Source organism: Gossypium raimondii, chromosome 10, assembly GCF_025698545.1.
Source record: "Gossypium raimondii isolate GPD5lz chromosome 10, ASM2569854v1, whole genome shotgun sequence".
Classification (NCBI taxonomy): Eukaryota; Viridiplantae; Streptophyta; class Magnoliopsida; order Malvales; family Malvaceae; genus Gossypium; species Gossypium raimondii.
Window position 1 is genome coordinate 34,016,488 of NC_068574.1, and position 27,578 is coordinate 34,044,065.

The following is a 27,578-nucleotide window of genomic DNA, read 5'->3' on the forward strand; positions in this document are numbered from 1 at the left end:
AAGTTGTACCAGATGAGTTTTTAAGGCTAGTTGAACAAGAAGCTTATAGAACCCCACTTGGAGGGAACATATTTGATCAATCTGGGTGATGATGACGTAAGAAAGGAAATTAGGATTGGAACCACTCTCATACCAAAGCAAAGTTAGTTGTTGAAGGATCTACTCATTGAGTTCTTAGATGTATTTGCTTGGTCATGCCAAGATATGCAGGGTTTGGACACCAATATCGTGGAACATAGGCTACCTTTGAAATCAGATTGCAAGCTCGAATACCAGAAGTTGAGAAGGATGAAACTTAAAACACTGTTGAAGATTAAAGAAGAGGTCAAGAAATAATTCAATGTGGGATTTCTGGAAGTAGCTAAATACCTAGAGTGGGTGGCGAATATTGTACCAGTACATAAAAAGGATAGGAAAGTTAGAATGTGCGTCGATTATAGAGATTTGAATCGAGCCAGCCCCAAGGATAATTTTTTGTTACCTCATATAGACACATTGGTGGATAACACTGCTAAAATTGTGTTTTCTCTTTCATGGATGGATTATCGGGGTATAATGAAATCAAAATGGTGAGGGAGGACATGGAAAAGACCACGTTCATCATAATCTGGGGAACTTTTTGTTACAGGATCATGCTGTTTGGCCTAAAAAATACTAGGGCCGCGTAGCAACTAGCAATGGTGACACTATTTAATAACATGATGCATAAAGAAATTGAAGTTTATGTTGACGATATGATACCAAAGTCCACTAGGGAGGAAAGTCATGTTGAAAACCTCTGAACTATTTGAAAGATTGAGGAAATACAAATTGAGATTGAATCCAACAAAATGTAATTTTGGGATAAAGTCGAGGAAGCTATTGGGTTTCGTAGTGAGTGAACGGGGAATTGAAATAGATCTGGATAAGGTTTGAGCAATTCAAGATTTGACACCCCCTAAAACTCAAAAAGAGGTAAGAGGTTTTTTGGGACGGTTAAATTACGTGTCTTGTTTCATCTTACAATTGATGGATAAATGTGATCCCATCTTCAAGCTCTTACGTAAGGATAGTGATGGTGAATGGACTAGAGATTGTCAACAAGCGTTCGAGAAAGTAAAAGAGTATTTGGCTAAGCCACCAATTTTGATTCCCTCAGTGCTAGGAAGACCTTTGATTTTCTATTTGGTAGTGCTGGATAATTCCATAGGTTGTGTTCTGGGGCAACGAGATGCTTCAAACAAGAAAGAGCACGCAATCTATTATTTGAGAAAGAAGTTCACAAAATATGAAGCCAAGTATTCCCATCTGGAAAAGATGTGTTACGCTTTAGAATGGACCGTGTGTCAACTAAGGCAATACATGTTGTATCACACCACCTTTCTCATCGCAAAGTTGGACCCTTTGAAGTACATTTTTAATAAGCCATCATTATCGGGAAGAGTTGCTCATTGGCAAGTGGTCTTTTCTGAGTATGACATCATTTACGTGTCCTAAAAGGCTATAAAAGGAAGCATAGTCATGGAATTTTTGGCTAATCGCGCGAAAGAAAAGTATGAGCCCATGAGTTTTTATTTTCTAGATGAAAAGATCATGTCAATTTCGAAGTGTGAAGAAGAAATTTGGAGAGTGTATTTCGATAGAGCATCCAACATGATTGGGCATAGGATTTATTAATCTCCCCAAGTGGCCAATATTTTACGGCTATAGCTAAACTGATGTTCACCTGTACGAACAATGTAGGTGAATACAAGGCATACATTTTGGCATTTTAGATCGCCATTGAGAAAAATGTTAGGGCTTTAAAAGTTTTTGGTGACTCAACGTTAGTTGTTTACCAATTAAGAGGAGAATGGGAAATAAGGGATTCCAAGCTGATTCACTATCAAACATATGTGTATGGACTGATCAAAGAGTTTGATGATGTTAAATTTTTTCATTTACCAAGAGAAGAAAACTAGTTAGTAGATGCATTAGCTACTTTAGCCGTCATGTTCAATGGAGGATCCGAAACATAAGTGCAACCTATACAGCTAAGGATCAAGGACTCACCGGCTCACTGCGCGAGAGTGGAATTGGGAATCGATGGAAAACCGTGGTATGTTGACATTAAGCGATATTTGCAATACCAGCAATACCCAGATTGTGCCTCAGAAAAATGATAAACGAATAATTAGGAGGCTGGTTTTGGGTTTCTTCTTAGAGGGTGAGTTTTTATACAAAAGAGGACGTGACCAAACCCTATTGAGATGTGTCGATACAAAAGAGGTGAATCAAATAATGAAGGAAATCCATGATGGAGTATATGGAGCACATAGTAACAGACATATAATGGTAATGCAAATCATGAGGGCGGGATATTTTTGGTTGACGTTGGAACAAAATTGTTTAAATTATGCTTGGAAATGTCATAAATGCCAGATTTATGCAGACAGTGTTAACTCTACTTCTACCAATCTTCATGTCTTGGCGCCTCATTGGTCGTTCTCAATGTGGGGCATGGGTGTTATTGGCCCTATCTCACCGAAAGCATCAAACGGGCATCACTTCATATTTGTAGTGACTGATTATTTCACCAAGTGGGTTGAAGCTACTTCATATTTCAATGTAACTCAATCAGTGATCTGCAAATTTCTAAAAGAAGAGGTCATTTGTCGGTACGATTTACCAAAAAGAATCATCTTAGATAATGTCAAGAACTTGAACAATGCCTTGATAGAAGAGGTTTGCACACAATTTAAGATTAAGCATCACAATTCTACCCCAAATCATCCAAAGATGAATGGGGCAGTCAAGGCATCAAATAAGAATATCAAGAAGATCATTTCCAAGACAACAAAAACGTATATGGATGGCACGAGAAACTCCCTTTTTCTCTCCATGCATACCGCACATTAGTGAGAACTTCGACTAGAGCTACTCCATTTTCATTAATGTATGGCATGGAGGCGATTTTACCTATCAAGGTTCAAATCCCATCTCTACGAGTTCTGAGGGAGGTGCGACTAGCGGAGGCTTAATGGGTGCAAGAGAGATATGAGTAGTTGAATTTAATTGAGGAAAAGAGATTGGCAGCTTTATGTCATGGCTCGTTGTATCAAAAAAGAATGATGAAGGCCTATATCAAGAAGGTGCGACCAAGGTAGTTCAGATAAGGGGATCTGGTACGGAAGAATATTCTACCATATGCTCTTGATCATCAGGGAAAATGGACACCAAAATGGAAGGGACCGTATGTGGTGAAGAAAGCTTTCTCTAGTGGAGAATTAATTCTTGCTGAAATAGATGGAAACGAGATGTCGAACCCTGTAAATTCTGATGCAGTGAAAAAAATAGTTTTCTTAAAAACTAAGCTTGATTGTTCTTAAAGAGTTATTTGCATTAAGTAACATTGGTTTTTTCTGAATTGCTTTTCTTTGTTTGTTATGTTTGAGGTTACGTTTTACCTTGGAATCTTGCATTCTCCTTAAGGTTAATTACTTAATAAGTTGGTCATGTTCAAAGTGACGAATGACATTTTTGAAATATCCTTCGCTTGAAGAAAATTTCATCCTCTGTTAACCACTTTAGGCCATAGTGTTTGGTCAAAATTTACCCTTCCCGAAGGATCACCCTCCATGTTGGAGGACATTTTGTGAGGTTTTGGGTATGGATCGATGATTTTACAACATTGTGAGACAAACATGAGATTATGCGCAATTTAAATTGAAAAGATGGACGTATTCTCAAGAATGACCTTGTAATGAGATTAACCATATTTTGAAATGATAAATGGCATTCTTTTGTTCTCCCCGTCACTTAGAGAAAATTATATCCCTTGCTACCCCATTTTGAGTCTGATGTATCTTCTTTCTAATTAAATTCATCCATCGAACATCATGGATTGACAAGAAAGATCATGAAAAATGAAAGTAAAATTCTAAATTCTTAATCTTATTCCAAAAAAAAAGAAAAAAAGAAATAGGGAAAGCGAATAAGAAACAAAAAAGAAAAGAAATAGGAAGGAGTAAGAGCGAAGAAAATTGATTGAGAGATGGAAGGAGCAATCAAAAATTCAAAATAACTCCTCATGATTTTTATACTCTTTCACATAATATATATTTTAGCATGGAAAACCTTTCTCTGATTGACTCTTAACCCTTAGACCACGTTATAACCCTTAAAAGACCATTTTGATCGAATATGTTTGTTCAAATCAAGAAGTTAATCCTTGGTAAATTGTGGATGTCTTCAAGAGCATAAAAGAGGGAGATGAACTCTAGGATGAAAACTCAGAAATGAGCAGTCTAGAGAGATTTCTAAAAAAAGAAAAAAAAGATATGAGATGCCTTGGAGGGTAATGAAGATTTCCAGAAATTGATCCTTCGGTACGAGCCTTGAAGTCATCTATTTGAGCCTATTTTAGACCTTTCTTTGGCACCTAAACTCGAGCCAACAATATAACCTTGGAACAAGTCCATCTCTGATTGCTTATGGCCAATTTAAATTAGAGAATTAATCTACTTGGAGAATGTAAAAGTCTATAGAAAGAAGATTTACCTTAAATCAAGAAAAAAGGGAAAAAAAAAGAAAAAAAGAAACCAAAAAAATAAAGAAAGAGCAAGAGAAAGGAACTATATTGAAGAATATCTACTTTAAGACGTAATTTTGCAAAAGAGCATGGTACAGGGTTCATAGTTGGAACAGTACAAAGTCAAGAGAAGGTAATTCGACTTCATGAGAATTAACAAGTTAACTCTCGATGCAAGAAATTTATGTTTCAAGGTTGGATTTATGAAATCCGTAGTACGAAGTTTTGTTAAGTGAATTATCATTTGAGAATTTAATTTACGAGTCATAAAATCATTTTGAAATTTGTTAAGGTGATATCCCATGAATTTTGATTTTCATGATCTGTTGTATGTGGATTGGGATTTGATCTTTTTCAACCTAAAAACATTATTCTCAAAATGAATACATTTTATGAAAAAATCAAGAAAGGAAGAAAGGAAAACATTCATTGTATTTAGAGGTCCAGGTGTGGAGGTCTATTTACTTTTCATTTCATTTAGAGGCCCATGTGTGGAGGTCCATTTGCTTTTCATTTCATTTAGAGGCTCAGGTGTAGAGGTCTATTTACTTTTCATTGCATTTAGAGACCCAGGTTTGGAGGTCCATTCACTTTTCATTGCATTTAGAGACCCAGGTGTGGAGGTCCATTTACTTTTCTAGGTTAGAGGCCCAGGTGTGGAGATTATTGCAGTGACTTTTCATTGCATTTAGAGGCCCAGTTTGGTATCTACTTTTCTAGTTTCGGATAACGTAATATGTTTTGATCTGTTTCGATTTTGGTAATTGCAAAAACTTATTATTTCTTTTACTACGATGTTGAGTGGGATTTGATAGTGGTTAGGTGTCTACGTATTTGTACGTTCCTTGCTACGCAAGCCACAAGCAAAGAGGGGTAGTTGTAGACAGTCTTTTTGTCCGAGCTCGATTGGGGGCCCATTTAAATTTTTGTTCTCTCTTGGGACGTTCGAATCCCACCCGATTTTGGTCTATTTAATACCTTTATTTTTCTTTTCTTTTGTTCTTCTTCCTTTTTGGGTCTGTCAAAGGCCCAAATTATTATTATTATTATCATCACTAATATTACTATTATTAAATATTATTATTATATTTTTTTACAAATAAGTAAGATTAAAAAAAACAATATATACACATGAAAGGAAAAGAAAAAAAGGAGGCTTTTCATTATTTTTGTTCTTACAAAAAGGTAAAAAGAAAAACACAACTACTACAGGCATTCTATTTCTTTTTTTTCTTCTATCTGTTTTTTTTTTGCCATAGGCATGTCAGCAGGGATCAGATTTTGGGTTCCGATGAAGGGGATGTCATCAGACCGCCAGTCCTCCGCAACTAGGAGCCCCCCAAAAATCTCATTTTTTCCCTCCCCTTTCTAAAATAAAGGTTTCTTTAAAAAAAATCCTTGATTTTGGGAAAAGTTTTAATTTTTTTATAAAGAGAAAATTTAGATATTAACAAATAAAAATATTTTTTAGTTATTTTAAAGGAAATTTTAATTGTTTTCAACTATTTCAAAGTAAAAGTTTTAATCTTTAAGAAAATAGTATTTTTTAAAAAAAAAAGGAGAAAGTTTAGATTTTGAAAAATAAAAATCTATTGTTTTAGTCATTTTAAAGGAAAGTTTAAAATTTTAAAACAATGTTTTTATTTTTTAAACTACTTCAAAATAAAAGCTTTAATCTTTAAGAAAAATAGTATTCTTTTAAAAAAGGAGAAAGTTTAGATTTTGAAAAATAAAAATCTATTTTTTTTAAGTCATTTTAAAAGAAAGTTTAAATTTTTAAAACAAAGTTTTGATTTTTTATAACTATTTTAAAATAAGATTTTGATTTTTAAGAAAAGTAATAATTTTTTCTAAAGAACTTTGATTTTGCAAAAAGAAAAAATCCGGCCACCGTACACGGCGGCTCCACCACCGGAGGCCGGAGAGTTGTTGGGCTCTCCGGTGGTGGAGCCATGGCCAACATAGAAGTTCGAAGAGAAAGAGGAAGAGATTTTTTTTTTGAAAAACAATGAGCTTAAAATAAAAGAATGAATAGTTTTTTTTTTTCATTTATAGGTGTCAAAAATCGGTAATTTATTCCCACCCCTTTACTTTTAAAATTTACAAAAAATATCCCATTTTTTGCAACACCGCCCTCGCTCTTTGACCTATTTACGCCCGTAACCCTTCTCTTTATTTAAACATTCGATTTAATCCAAAATTTAAAAATTAAAAGTAAATTAATTGCTACATCAATCGTCTTTCTTCCACATTTTTTATCTTTTAGTCCTAAAATCAAGCTATGTCATTTTGTTTTCATCTTTAATAAATGATTTTTACTTATATCTTCCATTTCACTTGCATTTATACATTATATATTTAATTTTAATTATGCACTTTATTGTAATTTTTATATTTATTCACACTTGTATAATTTTTATTTATTTTATTTCGTTTTATTTATTTTCATGTCTATTTATATTTTTTACACATCCCTTTACATACATTTTAATATTATTTATTTATGTTACTTTGATTCTTTTATTGTATTATGAATAAGGTATATTATTGTTATTATTATCATCATCGAGTTAAGGTCTTATTTATTTCATTTATTTAATTTTTCTTTTTATTATTGTCATTGTGAAAGAGTTTTAACTTTACATTAACTTTAGCAGTTTAATTAATTTTCCTATTTTATTACTATTTGTTTTAAAATAGGGAGCTTTATGTCATTTTTCCATCCTATAATTGTTTCCATAAAGTTAATTAAGTAGGTGTTATATTTTAATGAAACCATAAGGTTTTTACATTTGGATTTAGTTTAGTCCTTAGGATCTTACCTACCATTTACCTTAAAAATTATAAATAATATAGAAGATATTTTTTAGGGTTTTAAATTAGTTTTAAATATCGTATAGGATTAGAATCTTAAGTTAATATGTAAATATTTTTAGGACTTTATTCAAGATTAAAACTAAAGATTTTTGTAGGTGAATTGTAAATCATGAGTAGGTCTTTCTAAGTATTTTTATTTTAAATTTTTTTAAGAAAGCTAATAAATGTTATTTAAGATTTATTATTTTAGGATTTTGACGAATTTAAATCTTAGATCAAGAATTTCAAAGTAAGATAAATCATAAACTCGACATAGGATACTTTCGTAAGTTCTTGATAGGTTCAACATTATAAATTAAATCTTTTAATAATAATAATAATAAAAGATTGAATAAGTTGTAGATGTATTTTGATATTTATGTTAATTCATTAGTAATTTCTAGGGTTTTTTTAGAATTCTAAAATAGAATTAATTTTAGAAATTGAAGGTATTTTATTAGAATTATTTAGGTATCATTTAGGGCTCCTGTTAAAAGTAAAAATCTTTAATTTAAGTTTCAAATTAGATAAGTTTGGTGAACACATCTTAATCGAACTACAAGTAAACCGGAGGCATTTCCTTTAAAGTTTTTATTGAAGATTTTCATAAGATTTTAGCTTAGATTAAGACATTTATATGCTTAAATAAAAAAATTCTAGCTCTTAAGACCCCGTAGGCAATCCCCGGATAGGTGTTGTAGGGGTGCTATAACCTTCCCCACACATAACCGTACTCCCGAACCCAAAATTTGGTGATAAGATCGAGTCTAAATTTTTAGGACTTTTTTCGTAGTATTAATTCTAGATTTTTAGACACTAGGTGGCTAACCAACCTAGCCCTAATTGGTTAGTGGTGATTCTACGTAATTTAGTCCCTCTGTGTCTAGCTTTGCTTACTAGGCCCCCGTACTCTTATGTAGGCAATGTTATCACAGCCGCAACTACAATGCTAGACCAAGTGAAAGAAGCTTTGTCAGCTCTTTTGGGATGAAAGATATCACCTTCGGGAAAGTATTTTGAACTCAGTACTTTTTAACATAAGGTTTCTCTATTGTTTATTAGCATCCACACCTGACGCCCAAGAATAGCCAAATTGAACAGTCGAATATCCCTAATGCCGAGACCTCCAATACCCTTAGGGTGACACAATTTCTTCCAGGGAAGCATTGTCCAAAATCTGCCCTTCTCCTTGCCCGACCACCACGTTCTACTAATATTTGCTTGTATGTCTTCAATCACACCTTTGGAGGCTAAAAAAACCGACAATGCATACATTGGAATAGATTGAAGAACAGATTTTATGAAAACTTCTTTACTTCCAAAGGATAGTAGCCTCTTTATCCAATTGTTTATCCTACAAGACAACCTATTAGTGATCTCTTGGAAAGCCAAAGTTTTCTTCTTACCTACTGAAAGAGGAAGACCAAGGTAGTCATCCAATTTTTCCACCACCTTCATACCAAGTAAATCACCAAAAATTTGTCTTTGCCCCCTAGGAGTGTTAGGACTAAAAAGAACCTTCGACTTTTCAAAATTTATCCCTTGACTTGAAGCATTAGCAAAAACCTTTAGAATGTTTACAAGACCTTCAACATCACTTTTTTTATTTCTTACAAAAAGAAGGGCATCGTCGGTGAAGAAAAAGTGATTTATCAGAGGGTCATTTCTACTGGCCCGGATCCCTCTAAAATTATTATTGCCTTGTGCATGAATAAGCATCCTCGAAAATGTGTCCATGCAAAATAAGAAAAAATAAGGGGAGATGGGGTCCCCTTGAGGGAGTCCCCTCTCGGGAATAATAACATCCAAAAAAATATTATTGCATTTAACTATATATCTTACAGAATGAACGTTACACATTATTTCATCAATCCATTTGTCAACGAAGCCCATTTTCTTCATGACCATCTCAATAAAATTCCATTCCACTCCACATGATCGTATGCTTTGCTCATGTTAAGCTTAATAGCAAGACCTTTATTAGGGTTGTTCTTAACGCTTTGAAGGTAGTCTAAAAGTTCGTGTGCGATCAAGATATTGTCATGTATCATTCTTCCCGAGATGAAAGTGCTTTGATTTTGACTGATACAACTAGGGAGGGCGACTTTGAGCCGATTTGCGAGAACCTTAGAGGTGATCTTGTAGATAAACCTACATAAACTAATAACACAAAAATTAGTAATATCACAAGGGTCCTAAATTTTAGGAATAAGAATGACCATAGTATCATTAAGGCAAGAGATATTTTTATTTCCATTCAGAACATCCAAGCAGAACCGAATAGTATCATTTCCCACAGTTTCCCAATTATACTTGAAAAAGCTCCCCGAAAGGCTACTACCGCTAGAGGATTTTCTCAAATCCATGGTTTGATAGCTTGAGTAACCTCACTCTCCGTCTAGTCTATAACAAGCCACTCGTTTGTCTCCTTAGTGACACACTCTTGCATATAATCCATTTCATGGTTGTTTACGCTTTGAATGTTTGACCGAAACAACCTATGAAAATAGTTTTTAGCCACATTGCAAATGTCTTTATTGTTAGTCACCCAAGTCCCATTCATGTCTTTAAGCTTGTCAATGTTATTCTTCTTTAAACGACCAGTGGCTCTCGCATGAAAATACCGCATATTTCTTTCCCCTCCCAAAGCCATTGAGACCGAGACCTTTGAGCCCGATCTTTTTCTTCTTTAACATAGAGATAGCCAAGCCTACATCGAGTCTCCTTCAAGGCATCCGCACTATCGACCCTTTGAGAAGAATCAATAACCATGTCAATTTTTGCTCAAGCTTACGAATCTCTCTTTTCATTTTACCATATTTATTACGCTGCCACAGGACAAGAACCAAGAAAATATTATCAAGATTTTCAACATAGCTTAAAACACCCTATTCCAAGAACTACTAATAATGTTTTTAGCCTCCCTGTCATTAGCCCAACAGTCATCAAACTTGAAACACAGCCTAGGGTCTTTAGGATAATTTTTTGGCTTACGGCCCCACATGTCCATAAAAATTGCATCATGGTCAAACTTGGTTTAAAGCACCACACTGGTAGCCATAAAAGGAAACTTCTCAATCATAGACATGTTAAGAACCTATCTAACCTCTCCTTTATTATGCTACATCCACTTCTATTGTTAACCCAGGTAAACTACCTTTTGTCCGGTTTAATGTCCACGAGAACCAAATCATCCATGAGGTCTTTAAACTCATTCACCTGCGCCCGCACTTTCCTACAATCACCATCTTTTTCTGCTTCATTCAAAATAGCATTAAAGTCACTCCCAACCACCCAATCCTACCTGACCGAGCCCTCAACCCTTTTTAACATATCCACGAGCTACATCTAAGGTTTGGATTCACATGCCTGTAGAAGCCAATAAATCATATATTGTTATGATTCTCCAATTGAACTAAGGAGTCTATATGGTTCTTAAAGTAGCTTTGAATGGCCACATCCACCCCATCCCTCCACATTAACGCTAGGCCACCACTACGAGCGTTAGAGCTTACAACTAAACCATTCTGCATCATGCACTTATTTTCAACACGATGGAAAACATTGTTACTCATCTTTGTTTGACTAAGGAAAATAATGTTGGGGTTATTCGCAACTATGAGTTGCTTAAGCTTTCAAACTGTCACGGGGTTCCCCAACCTACGACAGTTTGAACATAGGAACTTCATTATTCTTGGCGAGGCTAGTCGCCAGCCACCGTCTTTGAGGGTGATAAACAATCCATCAACTTTCTATGAATAATTTTGTTTAGGCTCTCTTCCATCAATTCCCCACTGCTTCCTCTTTGCTTCTTTCTTTTACTTTTTATTTTCCCAAAACCTTCACGACTCAACTTAGTAGGATGTTTTTCCATTGGGGAACTTGATTCTGAATCTTCTTCTATATGTTTGGTTTTTTCTTTTCCCATCAGAACTGTTGATTCATTCACCTACATGTTTCCTTGATTTTCTCCTTCCGGTTCACTTTCCATAACTATTTTGTCTAAAATAACTTCTACCGCTTCCTCCAGAGCCCACAGTTCTGATTTGACACTCTTATAGGAGCTCTAAGCTAGTTTCCATATTGGAAACTTATGCTATTTGACTTGTTTAGCTCCTCTTTCTTATCATACTTTTGGTTGGAATGACTAATAAGACTACAAATGTAACAGAAACTAGGTAGCTTTTTGTATTTAATAGCATAAACAAATTTAGCACCCTCACTATTCACAAACTAAGCTACCCTTCGCAGAGGTTTGAGGACATCTATTATAATCCTTAGCTTAACCTACTCTGTCTATCCACCATCTCTGTCTCGCTAGTCAATGGCAACAACTTCCCCAATCACTTCGCCCATATCAATAGCAACTTGCCTGTCCATGTACTCTAGAGGTATATTGAAGATTCTTACCCAAAAAGGAGTAAGGTTGAAGGCATAAGACTCTACATCTTGATCTTTGACATAGGGTACCATCGTGAATTGGAACTGGTCGAACAACCAAGGAGAAAGGTTTAGTATCCTCTTCCTATCTTCCACGTTGCCAAACTTCACCACAATAGCACCTTCTTTTAGGGCCACATTGCCAAGCTTAGATTACCTGTTCTAACATAATTTTATGTCAAGTTTTGAATTTATTTAATTTGGTCCCTAATATAACAAAGTTAACAATAAGCTAAACTAATTTTACAATCTAGTTCTTTTCATAATCTAAGCTTGAAATCTATCAATTTCAAGCCCAATTCTTCAAGAAATCAATAATGGTAACTTTCTAAAACTTTAACAATTTTAGAAATTGGTACATGAGCTAACTAAATCAAGCTCTCATGACCTAAAATTCATAAAATTTACAAGAAATAGACTTAAAATTCCCTTAAAGTTTATGGTTGAATGCTTTTTGCACTAAAACCTTTATCTTTTGATTTCAATGGCTTTAGACGGTTGAAGAGGTGAAAAAGATTAAAAGCTTCCACTATTCTAACCTTTTATACCTTGATTAATCTTTAATTAACTTAACTAGTGGTCTCTCTTACCTTAACCAGTGGTCAAGGGTTCAATCCTCGCCCTGGGTATGGAGCAGCTTTAAAACTCGTGGCTAGCATCTACCCCTTAATAGGCCTACAAAATGTGAAGGATTAGCTACTGGGCTCGCTCCATTAGATACCTTAAGAAATTTAAAAAAATCTTTAATTAATTTAGATTAATTAATTTAACATAACTTAATTAACATAATTATCTTTTAATTATCAATAGTGGAAGATGTCACCCTCAACCACAAACTCCTGTTGAAAATGGTTAATTTACCATTTTAAACCTTTGGTTAATTACAATTTACGTCCCTAAGCCTTTGGCCAATTAAAAACCTATAACGATTAGACTTTACGATTTAGTCCCTAAGCCTAATATATTATCCACGTTAATATTAACATTTAATATTTACAGTCTCGATTTATAGAAATAGGGTTTCAAAATTACACTTTTGATACTATTAAAAATTGGGTCATTACAATTCTCCCCCTTAGGAAATTTTGTCCTCGAAATTTACCTGAGAAAGGATGAGTTTCTTCTAGCTCCCAAGTAGCTTATTCAATGTCGTGACTATGCCACAAAACTTTTACCAATTCCACGTGTTTATTTTTTAATTCTTTCATTTCTTGAGCTAATATTTTTACAAGTTCCTCTCCATAGGTCAAATTACTTTACAACTCAATGTCGTCAGAAGTTAAAGCATGAGAGGGATTGGATTTGTATCCGCTCATCATCAACACGTAAAAAAACATTGTGAATCTTGTCCAATTTCAGAGGTAGAGCTAATCGATATGCTACAGGCCCAATTCTTTTAAGAATTTTGTATGGTCTAATGAACCTCAAACTAAGTTCCCATTTTCTTTCGAATCGCAACACTTTCTTCCAAGGTGAAACTTTTAGAAAGACTTTATCGCCAACTTGAAATTTGATATCCTTTCTTTTCAGGTCGGCATAAGATTTCTTTCTATCAGATGTAGCTTTTAAGGAATCTTTAAGTGAGGTGAAATAATTATTAAGTAATGAAATTAGTAAAATAAAAATAGTAAGTGAAAATAAAGTATGAGTAAGTGATGATATAAATAATAGTGAGAGAATTTCATGAATGTGATATATGTTAAGTGATATATGAAGTTAGTGGAAGAATATATATTTCATAAGTGAATTAAGTGTGAACTAATGTAAAACGTGTAAAATATTCATGTTGTGCCAAAATATGAAATTGATTTTGAAGTACAAACATGGCCTGAACTTAAAAGAAATGTTCACAAGTGAATAATTGTGTAAGGGTCGTAGTAAGCAAGGTAAAAATAATAAGATATAATTGGCATGCCATAGGAATACTTGAACGCTCCCATGTTTCTTGCACTTTTGTGCTTAGTGATATTTTCACTTTCGTGCCCATGTTATTTTGACTTCATTGCTCATGTTATTTCGTGTATCCTTCTCGATTCTCCATCATTTAGTAAGGGCTTTGTGAAATAAAAATTTTACATGAAATAAAGTTTTACATGAAGTGTATGTGCTATGTAAAGTGAGTGAAGTAAGTGTTATGTGAAGTATGTGGTAAGTGGAAACCTTATATTCAAGATGTGTTACATTAATAAAACACTCGATACTTTATTAGTGAAATGATTAAAACAAAACACTATGATTAAATGAACATAAAATTAATTAGTGTATTGTAATGAAATTAATATTAAATACTTAGGTATAGGATTCACACAAGTACTCTAAGATTCTATGAAGCTTAACACGTTTTTAAACAGATAGTGTGCAAAAAGTGATCATGTGGATAAAGAATGAATATGGCATGCTAGATCAAATTTGATCAACAATGTATGGACTATGAAGTGTGAATTTAAATTATTGAATTAGTGTGGCATGTACATAGGTGTTCAACTGATATAAAAGTGTTCAAACAAATAGTGTATGATTCAAGTTGTGTAATGGTTTAAGTGGAAACTGTTAAAGAACATTGTGGTTTATTGATTATTTAATGGACATGGGTGAGAGGTATGATGTTTTGAATGATATTTTGAGGTATTTTAAGGTCTAAGAATGACTGAGAATAACTGGGATTGATTAGAGTAAGTCATGGCATGTTTTGAGGTGTTTTTAGGCTTGATTTTAGCTCCCTTACACCAAAGTCTCGATACTTGGCATCTAAGTAACGATACTTGCAAACTTCGAACCTAAAAATCCACAATAATAGGACCAAGTCTCAATACTTAAGGTGCACGTTTCAATACTTGTTGCCTTGCTTTAAGTAAATGTTATTTTTAAGCCTCAAAAGTCCTCCAGATGACCCTAAAATGCTCTCTCTTCGTAATAAGACCCTCGAGAATGGTTTTAAGTGTCATATAAGATCAAAATAAAGCTAAAACATGTGTGAAACTGGAGAAGTGTTATAGGTAATTGAATGTGACATCTCTTGCTCATGTTAGAAATTTGACTCGGGTAAGTGATGTTATAATAAAAGACCAAAATAGTTTGACACAACATGGAGTTTTAGTTACTAGTATTTGACATTGTTTTCAGATTATTCTATATTGTAAAATGCAACAAAATTATGTACTTAAACTTAGATTAAGATATGTGTGAAGACCCAAGTTACTAGAAGATATTCAACACAAGAGAGTTGTGTCTCAATCAAAAACTATGATGGCCGAGGAAAGAAGAGTCGTATGATGTTAAAAGTCTTGGTCATTATCTCAAAATGAAGATAAGGTAGATAAAACAACATTTTTGAATGAAGGACGAGTCGTGCCTTTAAATTGGTGATAAGGGATAATGATGATTGAAAAATGCTTATATTAAACGAATGAATATATATGTGATTATTTAAAAAAATCTATGAGATTTCCTTTGTAGCGGGAAAACATAATATACGATGAAAGTATCTATGTAGTCCCTCTTTTATAAGGACTAGATCAAATTAATCCTTCTAATATTGAATGGATCAATTTAATCAATGTACTATTAGAAAAAAATCTAATATGATCAAATTGGAGCAAAGTTAACATTTTCTATTTAAAAATGACATGAAGTTAGTTTTTTAAAAATTATGTTTAAAGAAAATATTCCATCTAGAAAATCATAAAGTGCTTTCAAAATATAACTTTGTTAAATAATGACATCTTTTAAATAGTAAATATCAACTCTGTTGAAATTTGGCCTTATTTGATTTTTAATAGTATAAGGATAAATCTAATCAATTTAAGAATAGAGATTAGTTTAATATCATCTCTATAATAGAAGGGCCTGTAGATACATTCACCTATATTATTCCACCAAAAGCATTAACTTGTAAGTGGATAAGTAGAATAGAAATGAATATATTTCACATCCACATATTGTACTATTAAAAGAAATAAATAAAGTTAAATTGAAACAAAGTTAATAATTACTATTTAAAAATGACATGAAAATTAGTTTTTATTTTATTTAGAGCTCAACTCCAAACAAAATATTACTCTTACCATATCATTTTGTAAACCAATAAAAACTTTTTTAAACAATAAATATTAAATAAGGTGAAGTTTAATGTTTTTATTCTTTATAATAGTATAAGAACTAAATTAATTCATTTAATAGTAGAAAAACTAATTTGATATTGTCCTATAGAAGTTGAGCACATATTATTTCATGGAAACCGAAATCATTAATTTGTGAGCGGATAAGTAGAACAGAAATCAAGATATTTCACATGTTATGTAGTTTTCGAAGTGAAGTAGGAAATGGTGGGTGTCATATTGCATTTGGATTCAAGTAAAAAATTATACACCACTATATTTTTAGTTCTCTAAAATCAGACAAATATTTTCCTAAATTTACTGTTTGATTAGAAATGCTTGGCTCTTAATGAAGTCCTATTGGCAGCACAAGATCCGAACTCCTCCATATTTTTTATCAAGGTAAGGGAAGGAAGTGGAAATTCGAACCTTACATTAGGATCAACTAAGAGTTGAAAGCAACATAAACCTTTTATGACAACACCAATTATCAAGTCGAAACCAACCCAAGTTTTTTTTCACAACATCAGTGATTTGGTCGACCTGTACTGCACTATTTTAAAATCTAGATGACGTCGAAATGGTTTCAATAATAGAAAGGGAGTCAACGAAATAACACAAATTGTTGTCCACAACATTGCGGGCAGACCATGTGGGAAAATACCCTTCAAATATTAGTTGTTGGAACAACTGTTTCTCTGCATCTCCGGCCATTAACCTCATTTGATTATAAAAAGGAAAAGATCTAAGTGAACTTTAACATTATGAAGTATTTGAAACTTGAAAAGTCCCAAGAATAGATCATATGCTTATAGAAATAACTTTTATTCTGATGGAGAACTTCAAATGAAAGAGAACAAGTGAATGGTCCTAGTGATTGATCCCACTGCCTTCATGCAATAAGTTAACAGCATTGAGTCCGTTGCCTTTGTCATCAAACAAGTTCTAGGTCAATATAGGGAAAAGACTAACGCAACTAAGATTTAAACTGCCATCATTGAGATGTTTTCAGTGGCATCACAATTCGAAAAATATATATATATTTAGGTGTTATTGTTATCACTTGCATCGTAAATTTATTTTTTCTTATAATATACAAATTACTGTAATTAGGGTTTTGGAATTAAGAGTATGGCCACTCACTTCGCCACCTCCAATTTCTTTACACTGAGTGGACTAGATTTATTTGTCTGTCAAGAGCTAATTTGCTGCGTAGTGTTTTAAGTTACTGTTTCATATGCTGGCTGTGAGAATCCAATATTATTTATTTTTCTCTTAAAATACAAATTTTTTATGTATATCAGACAGGAGGATGTGGAGTTAGAGATCCGATCCTGATAATCCAAATGTATGTAAACAATTTAAAAATTCAATTCTCATTCTGGAGTGCAATCATGCATATATTGCTTGCCGGTCGTAGTGTTGAATTGAAGATGTTCCACTTGAAATTATTCCAGTTGCATAATTTATATACTCTGAAATGAACTAAGCTAATCTCTGTCGTATTCCATGCTGTTAAGATGTTTTGTCTTATTTTAATTTTAGTCAAATCCACTACGGGGATTTATTCTTTGCTGATTCATTATTAGATCAAGTCTCGCAAGGTATTGTCCTGTATATTATTTATGTATATGGTGCTAACAGTCTTTGAATGGATAACCTGGCACCCACTATCGAATGCAAACGAAGCGAATTGTCCTTTATATTCTTAGGTCTCCATGTTACTAGAGTTGTAGGAGACCAAAATAGTGAAGCTATTCGACTAGGGAAGTAAGTGAGCCTAGGTTATGAATTAAGAAAAGGATATTATTCTCCAAAACTTATAAACAATGGAGTGAGAATGTAGACCGGGAAACTTAAGCTAAGTTCCTTCAATAAATTTGGCCACTAACATTTATACGTTTTGTCAAAATGGTTCAAATTGTATTTTTGAGTTTTTTTTAGCAATTAATCTTTGTTCTTTTTTTTCCAAAATTTTTTTTAACAGATTTGATGAAAGTACAATTAAAAAAGTTAACAGGATGATGTGAAATTTTATACGTGAAATATTTTAATGTGATATAATTTATTATTTAGATAACCTAATAAAATATTTACATGTGAAAATAATAAAATAAATAACTCTTAATTTAAAGAAAATAAACATATTTATCTAAAAAGTTTCAAAATGAATGCACACATTCAACATTTTCGGTTTGATTTATTGATTATATTTTTCAAACCTCTCCGTAAACAAACCTATACATCATTTTGAAACCTTTTTTAGATAATTACATTTATTTTCTTTAAATTAATAGTTATTTTTAATTTCATATATGATTTATTTTATTAGTTTTCACATGTAATTATCTTATTGAGTTATCTAAATAATAAATTACCTCTCATTAAAATATTTTACATCATTCATGTTAATTTTTTATTGATATTTTCGAAATCTATTAAAAATAGTTTGAAAAAAATATTAATAATTAAATAAAACTTAAAAATATAATTTAAATCATTTTGACAAAATATATAAATGTTTGTGGCTAAATTTACATTAAACCTATTATATAGATAATGACGCTTATAAAAAGATTGTGACATGTTTATACTTTATGGCAATCTCGACATCTGTGCTGTCTCACTGGCAGATGAAAGCAACAAGAAAGTGAGCTCATTGTTGGGAAGAGATGGTCCAAAAACAGTACGAGGATGAACTCAAAATCTACTGAAAAAATAAATAACAATAAATTTTGAAAGTATAATATACCAATTGATTTGTTACACATTCATTTGTTAAAAGTTGGATTTTGTTAAAATTAAATACCTAATTTTGGATTTATTTTCTAATTAAATACCTGTTGCTGAAATAGCTATTGATTTTTTAAAATCAAGCTAATCACTCCAATTCATTTGCTCTTTATGTTAGTTTTAAAGTTAATTACCGCCCACCGTTTTTTCCTGCCCATCAACCTTCTTTGTTTTTTTCATTTACCTAATGTATATTCTCTCTTTTTAGTTTGTAAATTTATTTTTAAATATTTCATAAGTTGTGATAAGCAGATAATCTTGTCTATCTTTATTGAAACACCATTAACAGTTTTTTTTAGAAAGTGGATAGCTCTTCGTTGATTTCTTAATATGTTTCTATTTTGAGATTATTTTAGAATAATAAATAATTTAATAAGTCGGTTTAGACTCGTGTTGTTAAGTTTATATGTTTTTTGTTTGTTTTTTCATTATTTAATAAGTCTTCACTTTTATAAGTTTTTGTCTACTCTTGTTGTATACTTTTTAATCTTTCTTATGCATGTAGTCTTGCTTTTCTAAGTGATTTTAGTGTTGGTTTTGTTGTCGTCCTCTCCAGTTTTGTGGATGCTCAGTTTTTTTTTCCAGATTTATGCCTGCCGCTTTGGACCATCCGGGGCTAATTTTCTTATTGTATTAAGTGCTTGTAGTCACTCCTGATATGTTGTGCATAAGTTGTGACAAAGTCAATTGTTAACATGCCATAATGTTTTATTGATGCTGAAGCTGAAGCTTTTGTTGTGTTGATGAAGCTTATCCTTCAATGCGTATAACGGATGTTTATTATCTTTTCCCCCTAAATTGTATGATCTCATTCATTTAATGAATTAACAAATTTCCCACTAAAATCAAGCTAATGAAAATGCAATACATCCATTTTTATTGTTTATTAATTTAAATAAAAATAATTTCAATAAAAATAATTTCAATTTTTAAAAAATTACGAAAAGTAAAAAAAAAATTTATGTACGCTGATTATAAAATATACATAATTTTAAAAAATTGCTTATATTTTTAAATATGCGTATGAAATTCAAAATAAATTTAAAATAACAAAGTAAGTTAAAAATTAAATATTTTAAAATAAAATAAAATTTTGACGCGTGTTAACCAACATCTAGCGGTGTTGAAGGAGTTTACTGGCATTAGTTGGTAGCCAGGATCTATTGCCAGCAAATGTTGGTGAAATTTTTGTATTTGGATTTTTAAAATATTTTTTAATTTAAAAATTTAGTTATATATTTTATTTTTTATGTCCTTTTGAAAGTATACATATTTCAAGTTTATGACTGTAAAAATATCATCTCTAAATATCGAACTTACATCTCTCCTTTGAAACACCACAGGATCTATTGCTACATATCTTGTTAATTTTTAAAATATTTTTGAATAGAAAATAGAAATGAAATTAATTTTTAAAATAATATAACATGTGATTTTTAAATTTCTTAAAAGATAAGCTACTGTTATTTTTAAAATTAATTTTTATTCGTATATCTGTTTGCAATGTAAGAGTTTCATATGTATATAAATTATTTGAAATTATATATAATTTGTAATATTCTAAATATATTACTTTTATAAATATTGTTGAAAATAATTATTTAATAAAATATAAAAATAATGATTGATAATGTTAAATTTATTATCATACATAATCGTTCTTATCATCCCTAAACTTTTCTAATTAAATTATATTTACTTCAATCACCATGAATTTTTAAAATTTGTTTTCAAGTAGTAGCAAATTTTTAGAGAGTAATAAAATAAAATAAAATATTAAAATATTAAAATATTATACAACTTAATTTTTATGTCACAATTTTAAGTTTATAAACAATAAACTTTCATTATTTTTGAATTTTAAACACTATAAAAATTTTAAGGAAATATTATAATTAAAAATGTTTAACGATTTTTATTTTTAAAATTTGTATCGTTTATCATTAACAAATTTATTTTAATATTGTAACAGTATTTTATATTTTAAAAGATCTTTTTAACCGAACATACGAATTGATTGCGTGTGTTTATTAAAATATGTTATATTTATTTGTTAAATTTTTGTACAAATTTTTCAACATTTCATAAATAAAATAATTTCAAAAATAAAAAAGGTATAATGACAAAAATAGCTACTAACCTTTACATCTTTTGTTATTTTGCCTTAATTATTTTTCTGGAACCATTTTAGGCCTCCACAAGTAATTTTGGGTCAAATTACTTGCTTTTAACAGAAAATACAGACTAAATTGTTAAAAATTAACTATGCTAAGCTGACATTTTGATTCGGAAAATTTTAAATGATGAACTATGTCTTTTTGGAACGATAAAATAGTTATAATTAAAATATGACATAAATTGGTACTCAAATTTATTCACTTCTCCCAAATTGGTACTCGAATTTATTCACTTCTCCCAAATTGATTTTTATGGTTTTTTTTCCTCAATTCATACTCAAATTTTTTTTTCCATTTACTAGCCTAACATTATTAGTTTTTTGCTGATGTGGCAGCGTTCACCAATCATGCATTGTCACGTGGAATCCTCTTGTACCTCTTTTTTTTTTTTTTTCTTTCTTTCTTCCTTTTTTCTTTTTCCTGCTCTTCTTCTTCACTCTTCTTCATCTCCCAATTTAAGGGCCAACTGCAACAAAGAACCAACGCCAGATTCTTAGGTTTCGCTTTCCTTTTAAGAAAAAAGATTAATTTTCGGTATTTCAAGTTCTGGGTTTTCAACATTTTACTTTGAATCAATGTTTTTTTTTTTTTTTTTTTTTTAAAAAATCCCCTCCCAAGTCTTTTCCTTTTAACGGTTTTCTTCAAATGAGTGTTAAATTATGCTTTAGCCAATAACCATAAACGCACTGGTAGTAAACGTTGCTCCTTACAGTCGACGCAACACAATTCGTCGTAATGGGTTTTGTTTATTTCCACCGTCGGCATTGCTTCCATCGTCGCTTTCAACACCAGCAATTGCTCGTTCCGCTTGGCGTTCTAAATCTCCATTTGCAATAATTGATCAATTAGCCGCTCAAAATCAAAACCCAAGCAATAGGCCTCATCTAATTCCCAGAACCCAGAACCGTAGCTTGTGAGGAAGTGGGAGAGGAAGAGGCTCTTTCTACCTACTTTTCCAGGTTTTTAAGGAATTCTTCCCTAAAAAAGTGACAATATGGCTTCAATCTCATCTGGTTCCCAAGCCAAATACTCTCTCACTCAAATCCCACAGATCCAACAGAGTAAAAAAAAAAAAACTAAAGAACACAAAACCAGAATAATCTCATTAGAAATCAAACGAAGTTGAAACAACTGAAAAAAGACAAAAAAAAAAAAAGAGAAGCAAATAAAAAAAACGATGCCTCACCCACTGTCAATTGAAGAAGATTTTGTTGGAAATGTGTCTTCTTTGACAAGCGCCTTATGGTGGAAGAAGATGTTCAATCATAGGTTTTGGGTTAGAAATTCAATGGGTTTGGGAGAGTTCCTTGGAAATCTAGTCTAATCAAAAGGAAAAAAGGGCAGGAGACGATCATTTTAGAAGGGAGCAGTAAGCCGATAAGTCAAACGGTGTCGGTAGAACAAAGATACGGGTGGGAGATTAGAGGTTGATCTGTCCCAAATTGGTAGGAAAAAGAAGAATTTAATGGAAGGAAAGAGAAAAGAAGAGTGAAGAAGAAAGATGAAGAAGACAAGGATAGGAAAAAGAAAAAAGAACAGGAAGAAAAAAAAATTAGGAAAATGAAAAAGAAAAAGAAAAAAAAGAACAAGAGGATGCCACGTGGTGGCACGTGATTGGCCAGTGCTACCACGTTAGTAAAAATTTAACGGCATTAGGCTCAGGTACCAATATGTGTAAAGAAAAAAAAGTACAAGAGGATGCCACGTGGTGGCACGTGATTGGCCAGTGCTACCACGTTAGTAAAAATTTAACGGCATTAGGCTCAGGTACCAATATGTGGACGGACAAAAAATTCAGATATTAATCTGGGATAAAAAATTCACCATAAGTGTCAATATAAGAGAAGTGGACAAGTTCAGGTACTAATTTTATATTTAACCCTTAACAAAACAATTAGAAAAAAAAACTGATTATGAAATTATCTATACTGGTAAGTAGAGTTATAGTTAAACTTTTACTTAAGCATGATAATTCAGGATATCAATTTTTGAAAAATCATATGAAAAAATCTAAGACCTTTATTTATGTAATTTCTATAAGTAAAAGCTACAGTTAGGATGAGAAATTTACACGATGTGTTTTGTGACAAATATCCAACATTCTATGAATTTTTTTAGTTGGGTATTCTTCCATCATATCCTTCTCAAATTAATCCTTTAAAGCTTTCCAATTGTTTAGTAAGTTGATTATCCTTTCAAAAGTAATAAATGTTAATCACTTCAATCTTTCATAGTCTACGTTAAGAGGTTAGCCAAATCGAATAAGCACTTCTATCTATTATAGTAGAAATGTACTTGAGTTAAAAAAGTGTATTTTCATCGTAGAAATAATAAAGAACAATATTTTTATAATGAAAATGCGGTTAAATTTTTTATACCATTTGAAGTTGAAAATTATAAAAATTTAGGTGTTTTTGACTTTTTGCTTTTACATTTGAAGTTGAAAATTATCAAAATACCATTATTTATATCTAACTATTTAAAATGAATATAAATAATTAGATTAATTTATATATTATTTGTTAGAATTATAAAACTCGGATATAAAATTTGATAAACCAAGATTTGTCATGTTAGATCATCAATAATAAATCAAGAATAAAACTAAAAGCGAAAGCGTACCTGAATCCGTTGTTGGAGATTGTCTAGAAAGTTTTTGATCTTCCAAGAAAATAGTTTTTCTCTTTGTATAATTATTTTTGATGGGGATGGAAAAAATACGAGATATATATATCTATTTCTTGTGGACCACTACCTCTTTTTTTAAATAACTGATTATTAAATCAATTTTGGGTATTTATAATTATGTCCCTCATCAAATTATGAATACTATTTATGGTATCTACATATTATTTTCATTATAGTTTAATACCTATGACACTTATAACATAATTGGTCACTTAATTTTGTATCACACTTTATAATAGCGTTATACCGAGGAGAAATGGGGATCAGCGGGAAGAGGATTGTACCATGAGAGAAGCAAGGAGGTCAACCTTTTTCAAATATACAACATGGGTTCTGGCAATGCAATGTAGTTAGTTTCATGCGGATCCGAATGAATCATCTTTTCCACGGAGATAAATCCTTGTCCACTAGACAAGAGGATAGCAAGTTACAAATTACTTTTCGGTAGGACATGTATTTCTATTACTATGAAATTCATAAATGAAGTAATTAATCGTGGGGTTACCATTATCCTGTTTGTAGTGACGAATCTTGTATGTGTTCCTAAGAAAAGAAAAGAAATTTGTCAAAATTTTAGGGTCTTAAAGGGTCGTAGAAACACATAGGAACTCTTGAATGGAACTGGAAAAGAGATGTAACTCTAGTTCCTTCGAAAATGGTAAGATCTTTGGTGTAAGAAGAAGGGGTTGATCTGTATCATCTTGACTTGGCTCTGATTTCTCTATTTTTTTAAGAATACCACTTCTCCTACTTGTATCGAATAGAACATGCTGAGGCGAACCTTCTTCATGTAAAACCTGCTTGATTTAGATTAAGAGAATCGTACGGTTTTATGAAACCATGTGTATATGGCTTGAAGCCGTAGTCAATCCTATTTCTGATAGGAGTAGTTGATAATTGAATCCAACTTTTTCCATTATTTTCGTATCCGTAATAGTGCAAAAGGAAAGCCTGGCTCCAAGTTGTTTAAGAATAGTGGCGTTGTTGAGTTTCTCGATCCTTTGACTTAGGATTAATCAGTTCTATTTCTCGATGGGGGCAGGGAAGGGATATAACTCAGTGGTAGAGTGTCACCTTGACATGGTGGAAGTCATCAATTCGAGCCATCTGGGGTTGTAGTATGTTCCAAGGGTTGGGTTGTTTGCCCATTAAAGCGGTACGTGAGCTGGGTTCAGAACGTCGTGAGACAGTTCGGTCCATATTTGGTGTGGGCGTTAGAGCATTGAGAGGACCTTTCCTTAGTACGAGAGGCCGAGAAGGACACACCTCTGGTGTAGTAGTTATCGTGCCCACGGTAAATGCTGGGTAGCCAAGTGCGGAGTGGATAACTGCTGAAAGCATCTAAGTAGTAAGCCCATCCCAAGATGAGTGCTCTCTTATTCTGATTTCCCTAGAGCCTCCGGTAGCACAGCTGAGACTACAAGGGGTTCTTTGTCTCTGCGAGGATCGAGTGACAGAATTTTTGAGAATTCAAGAGAAGGTCACAGTGAGACGAGCCATTTATCACGACGATAGGTGTCAAGTGGTATTGTAGTGATGTATGCAGATGAGGCGTCCTAACAGACCGGTAGACTTGAACCTTGTTCCTACATGACCAGATCGATCAATTCGACCAGGCACTCGCCATCTATTTTCATTGTTCAACTCTTTGACAACACGAAAAATTCATTGTTCTACTCTTTGAAAACATGAAAAAACTAAGAGCTCTGCCATCCCTCTCTATCTATCCATGGGATTAAAGGGCAGAGGCCTTTGGTGTCCCCTCCAGTCAAGAATTGAGGACTCATAATCACTAGCCAATATGCTTTTCCTTTTCTCGCACGCCTTTCTTCGTTCATGGTTTGATATTTTGGTGTCCTAGGTGTAGAGAAACAACACCAATCCATCCCGAACTTGGTGGTTAAACTCTACTACGGTGACGATACTGTAGGAGAGGTCCTGGGGCAAAATAGTTCGACAGCAGGATGATAAAAAGCTTAACACTTCTCATTCTTATTATTTTTTCAATATGATAATATAATAAGAATGAAAAATGAAAAGGTTGTCTTATTTAAAACCCCAATTATGAAACCCCTTTTCTCCCACTTCACACCTCAGAACGCACCGTTTTTATAGAGAGAAAGGCACTTTCACATCCTCTTAACCCGAAATGGTTGAGGAGAGGAAATGTTCCTTTTTTTAGGGTACTCCTAGGAACAGATCCAGTGGAGAAAATGTGGGGCCTGTAGCTCAGAGGATTAGAGCACGTGGCTACGAACCATGGTGTCGGGGGTTCGAATCCCTCCTCACCCACAATCGGCCCAAAAGGGAAGGACCTTTCCCTCTGGGGGTAGGAAAATCATGATCGGGATAGCGTACCCAAAGCTATGGAACTTAGGCATAGGTCTTTTGCCGAAATGGAGCGGCCTTTTATTTATTATTTATCGTATATTTACTTTTCTATTTTATATTTATATATAGTATTACCGGCCAAAACAAAATAAAATAAGCATGTTTTTTGTTTTACGCCCCGTATCTCTTCCTCAGCCAGGCTTGGGAAAAATAGCAGAGCAAGTACAAGCATAGAAAAAATGTGCTGCTTGTCATTAAATTAACGTACGTGGTAATTGTGGCCTATCGGGAGAATTGATGACTGCATCTTTGAGGCATTTGCTAGCACTAGTCCATTTGAGAATTCTTAATTGGCTGGTTGTAAATAATCTCGGGACTATGGAACAAAGGATTATCCCGGACACCTACACCGAGGTATTCTCATATATTGCAGAACAAAATGTGATGTGATGAGATAGAATACAATAGAAACAAAGACACATGGAACGGGTTACCTACTCTTAACGGTCAAAGCGAACCCTTTCATTCTGACATTCTGAATTCTTTAATTCGGAATGAATCAAATCTCCTCAAGTAAGATTTGAACCTACGACCAGCCAGTTAACAGTCGACCGCTCTACTCCTGAGCTACTGAGGAGCAACGGGAGATTAGATCTCATAGAGTTCAATTGTCGTTCTCAACCCATGACCAATATGAGCTCGAAGTTTCCTTCGTAACCCCCGGAACTTCTTCGTAGTGGCTCCTTTCATGCCTCATTTCATAGGGAACCTCAAAGTGGTTCTATTTCATTATATTCCATCCAAATCCAGATCCCAATTCCATTTTTATATTGTTATTGACATATCATAAGAGATGTCGGTTCTAGTCTATCTTTTTCTATTTCTATATATGTATATGGAAAGTTCAAAAATCATCACATAATAATCCAGAAATAGAAAAGCAAAAAAGGAAGTTAATATGATTTTAAAATCTTTTATACCAGGGAATCTAATATCCTTATACATGAAGATAATCAATTAAATTCGTTATGGTTGGATAAAATATTTTAATTAAATATTAAATATTATTATTATTCAAATTATATAATAATTTTTAATATTCTAAAAATAAATAAAAATGAAAATCTATAAATATAATATTAATATATAAATTGCATAAAATTAACATAAAATAAATTAGTAAATTACTAAAAATGAATACATAAAATAAATACAATAATAGATGAAACGAGATGCGACTTCCCTTAGATATTTTACACTTTCTCCCACAAAAAAACTTGTAATGCCTACTCCGTTTGTAGTTCCATCGATTACTTGCCTATCAAAAAACTGAGTTAGTTCTACCAATCCTCTTATACCTTTTGTTAAGGATATTGAATAAAACATATCTATGTAACCATGTTTATATGACCAATCATATATAAAATATATCATTTTATCCAATAAAATTATTTTAGGACCCTTTTCACAAATGAATTTAGAAAGTTCAAATTTTGTAAAGATGAATAAAAGGTTTATATAAAAGGAATGCTATAAATATTCAAACAAGCTATACTCCTTGAAAAAGTTGCATTTTAAAAAAATTGATACGAATCCTCAAAATCATTTGAATTTTGATGTAAAAGATTTATAGATGGAGTTAATAAT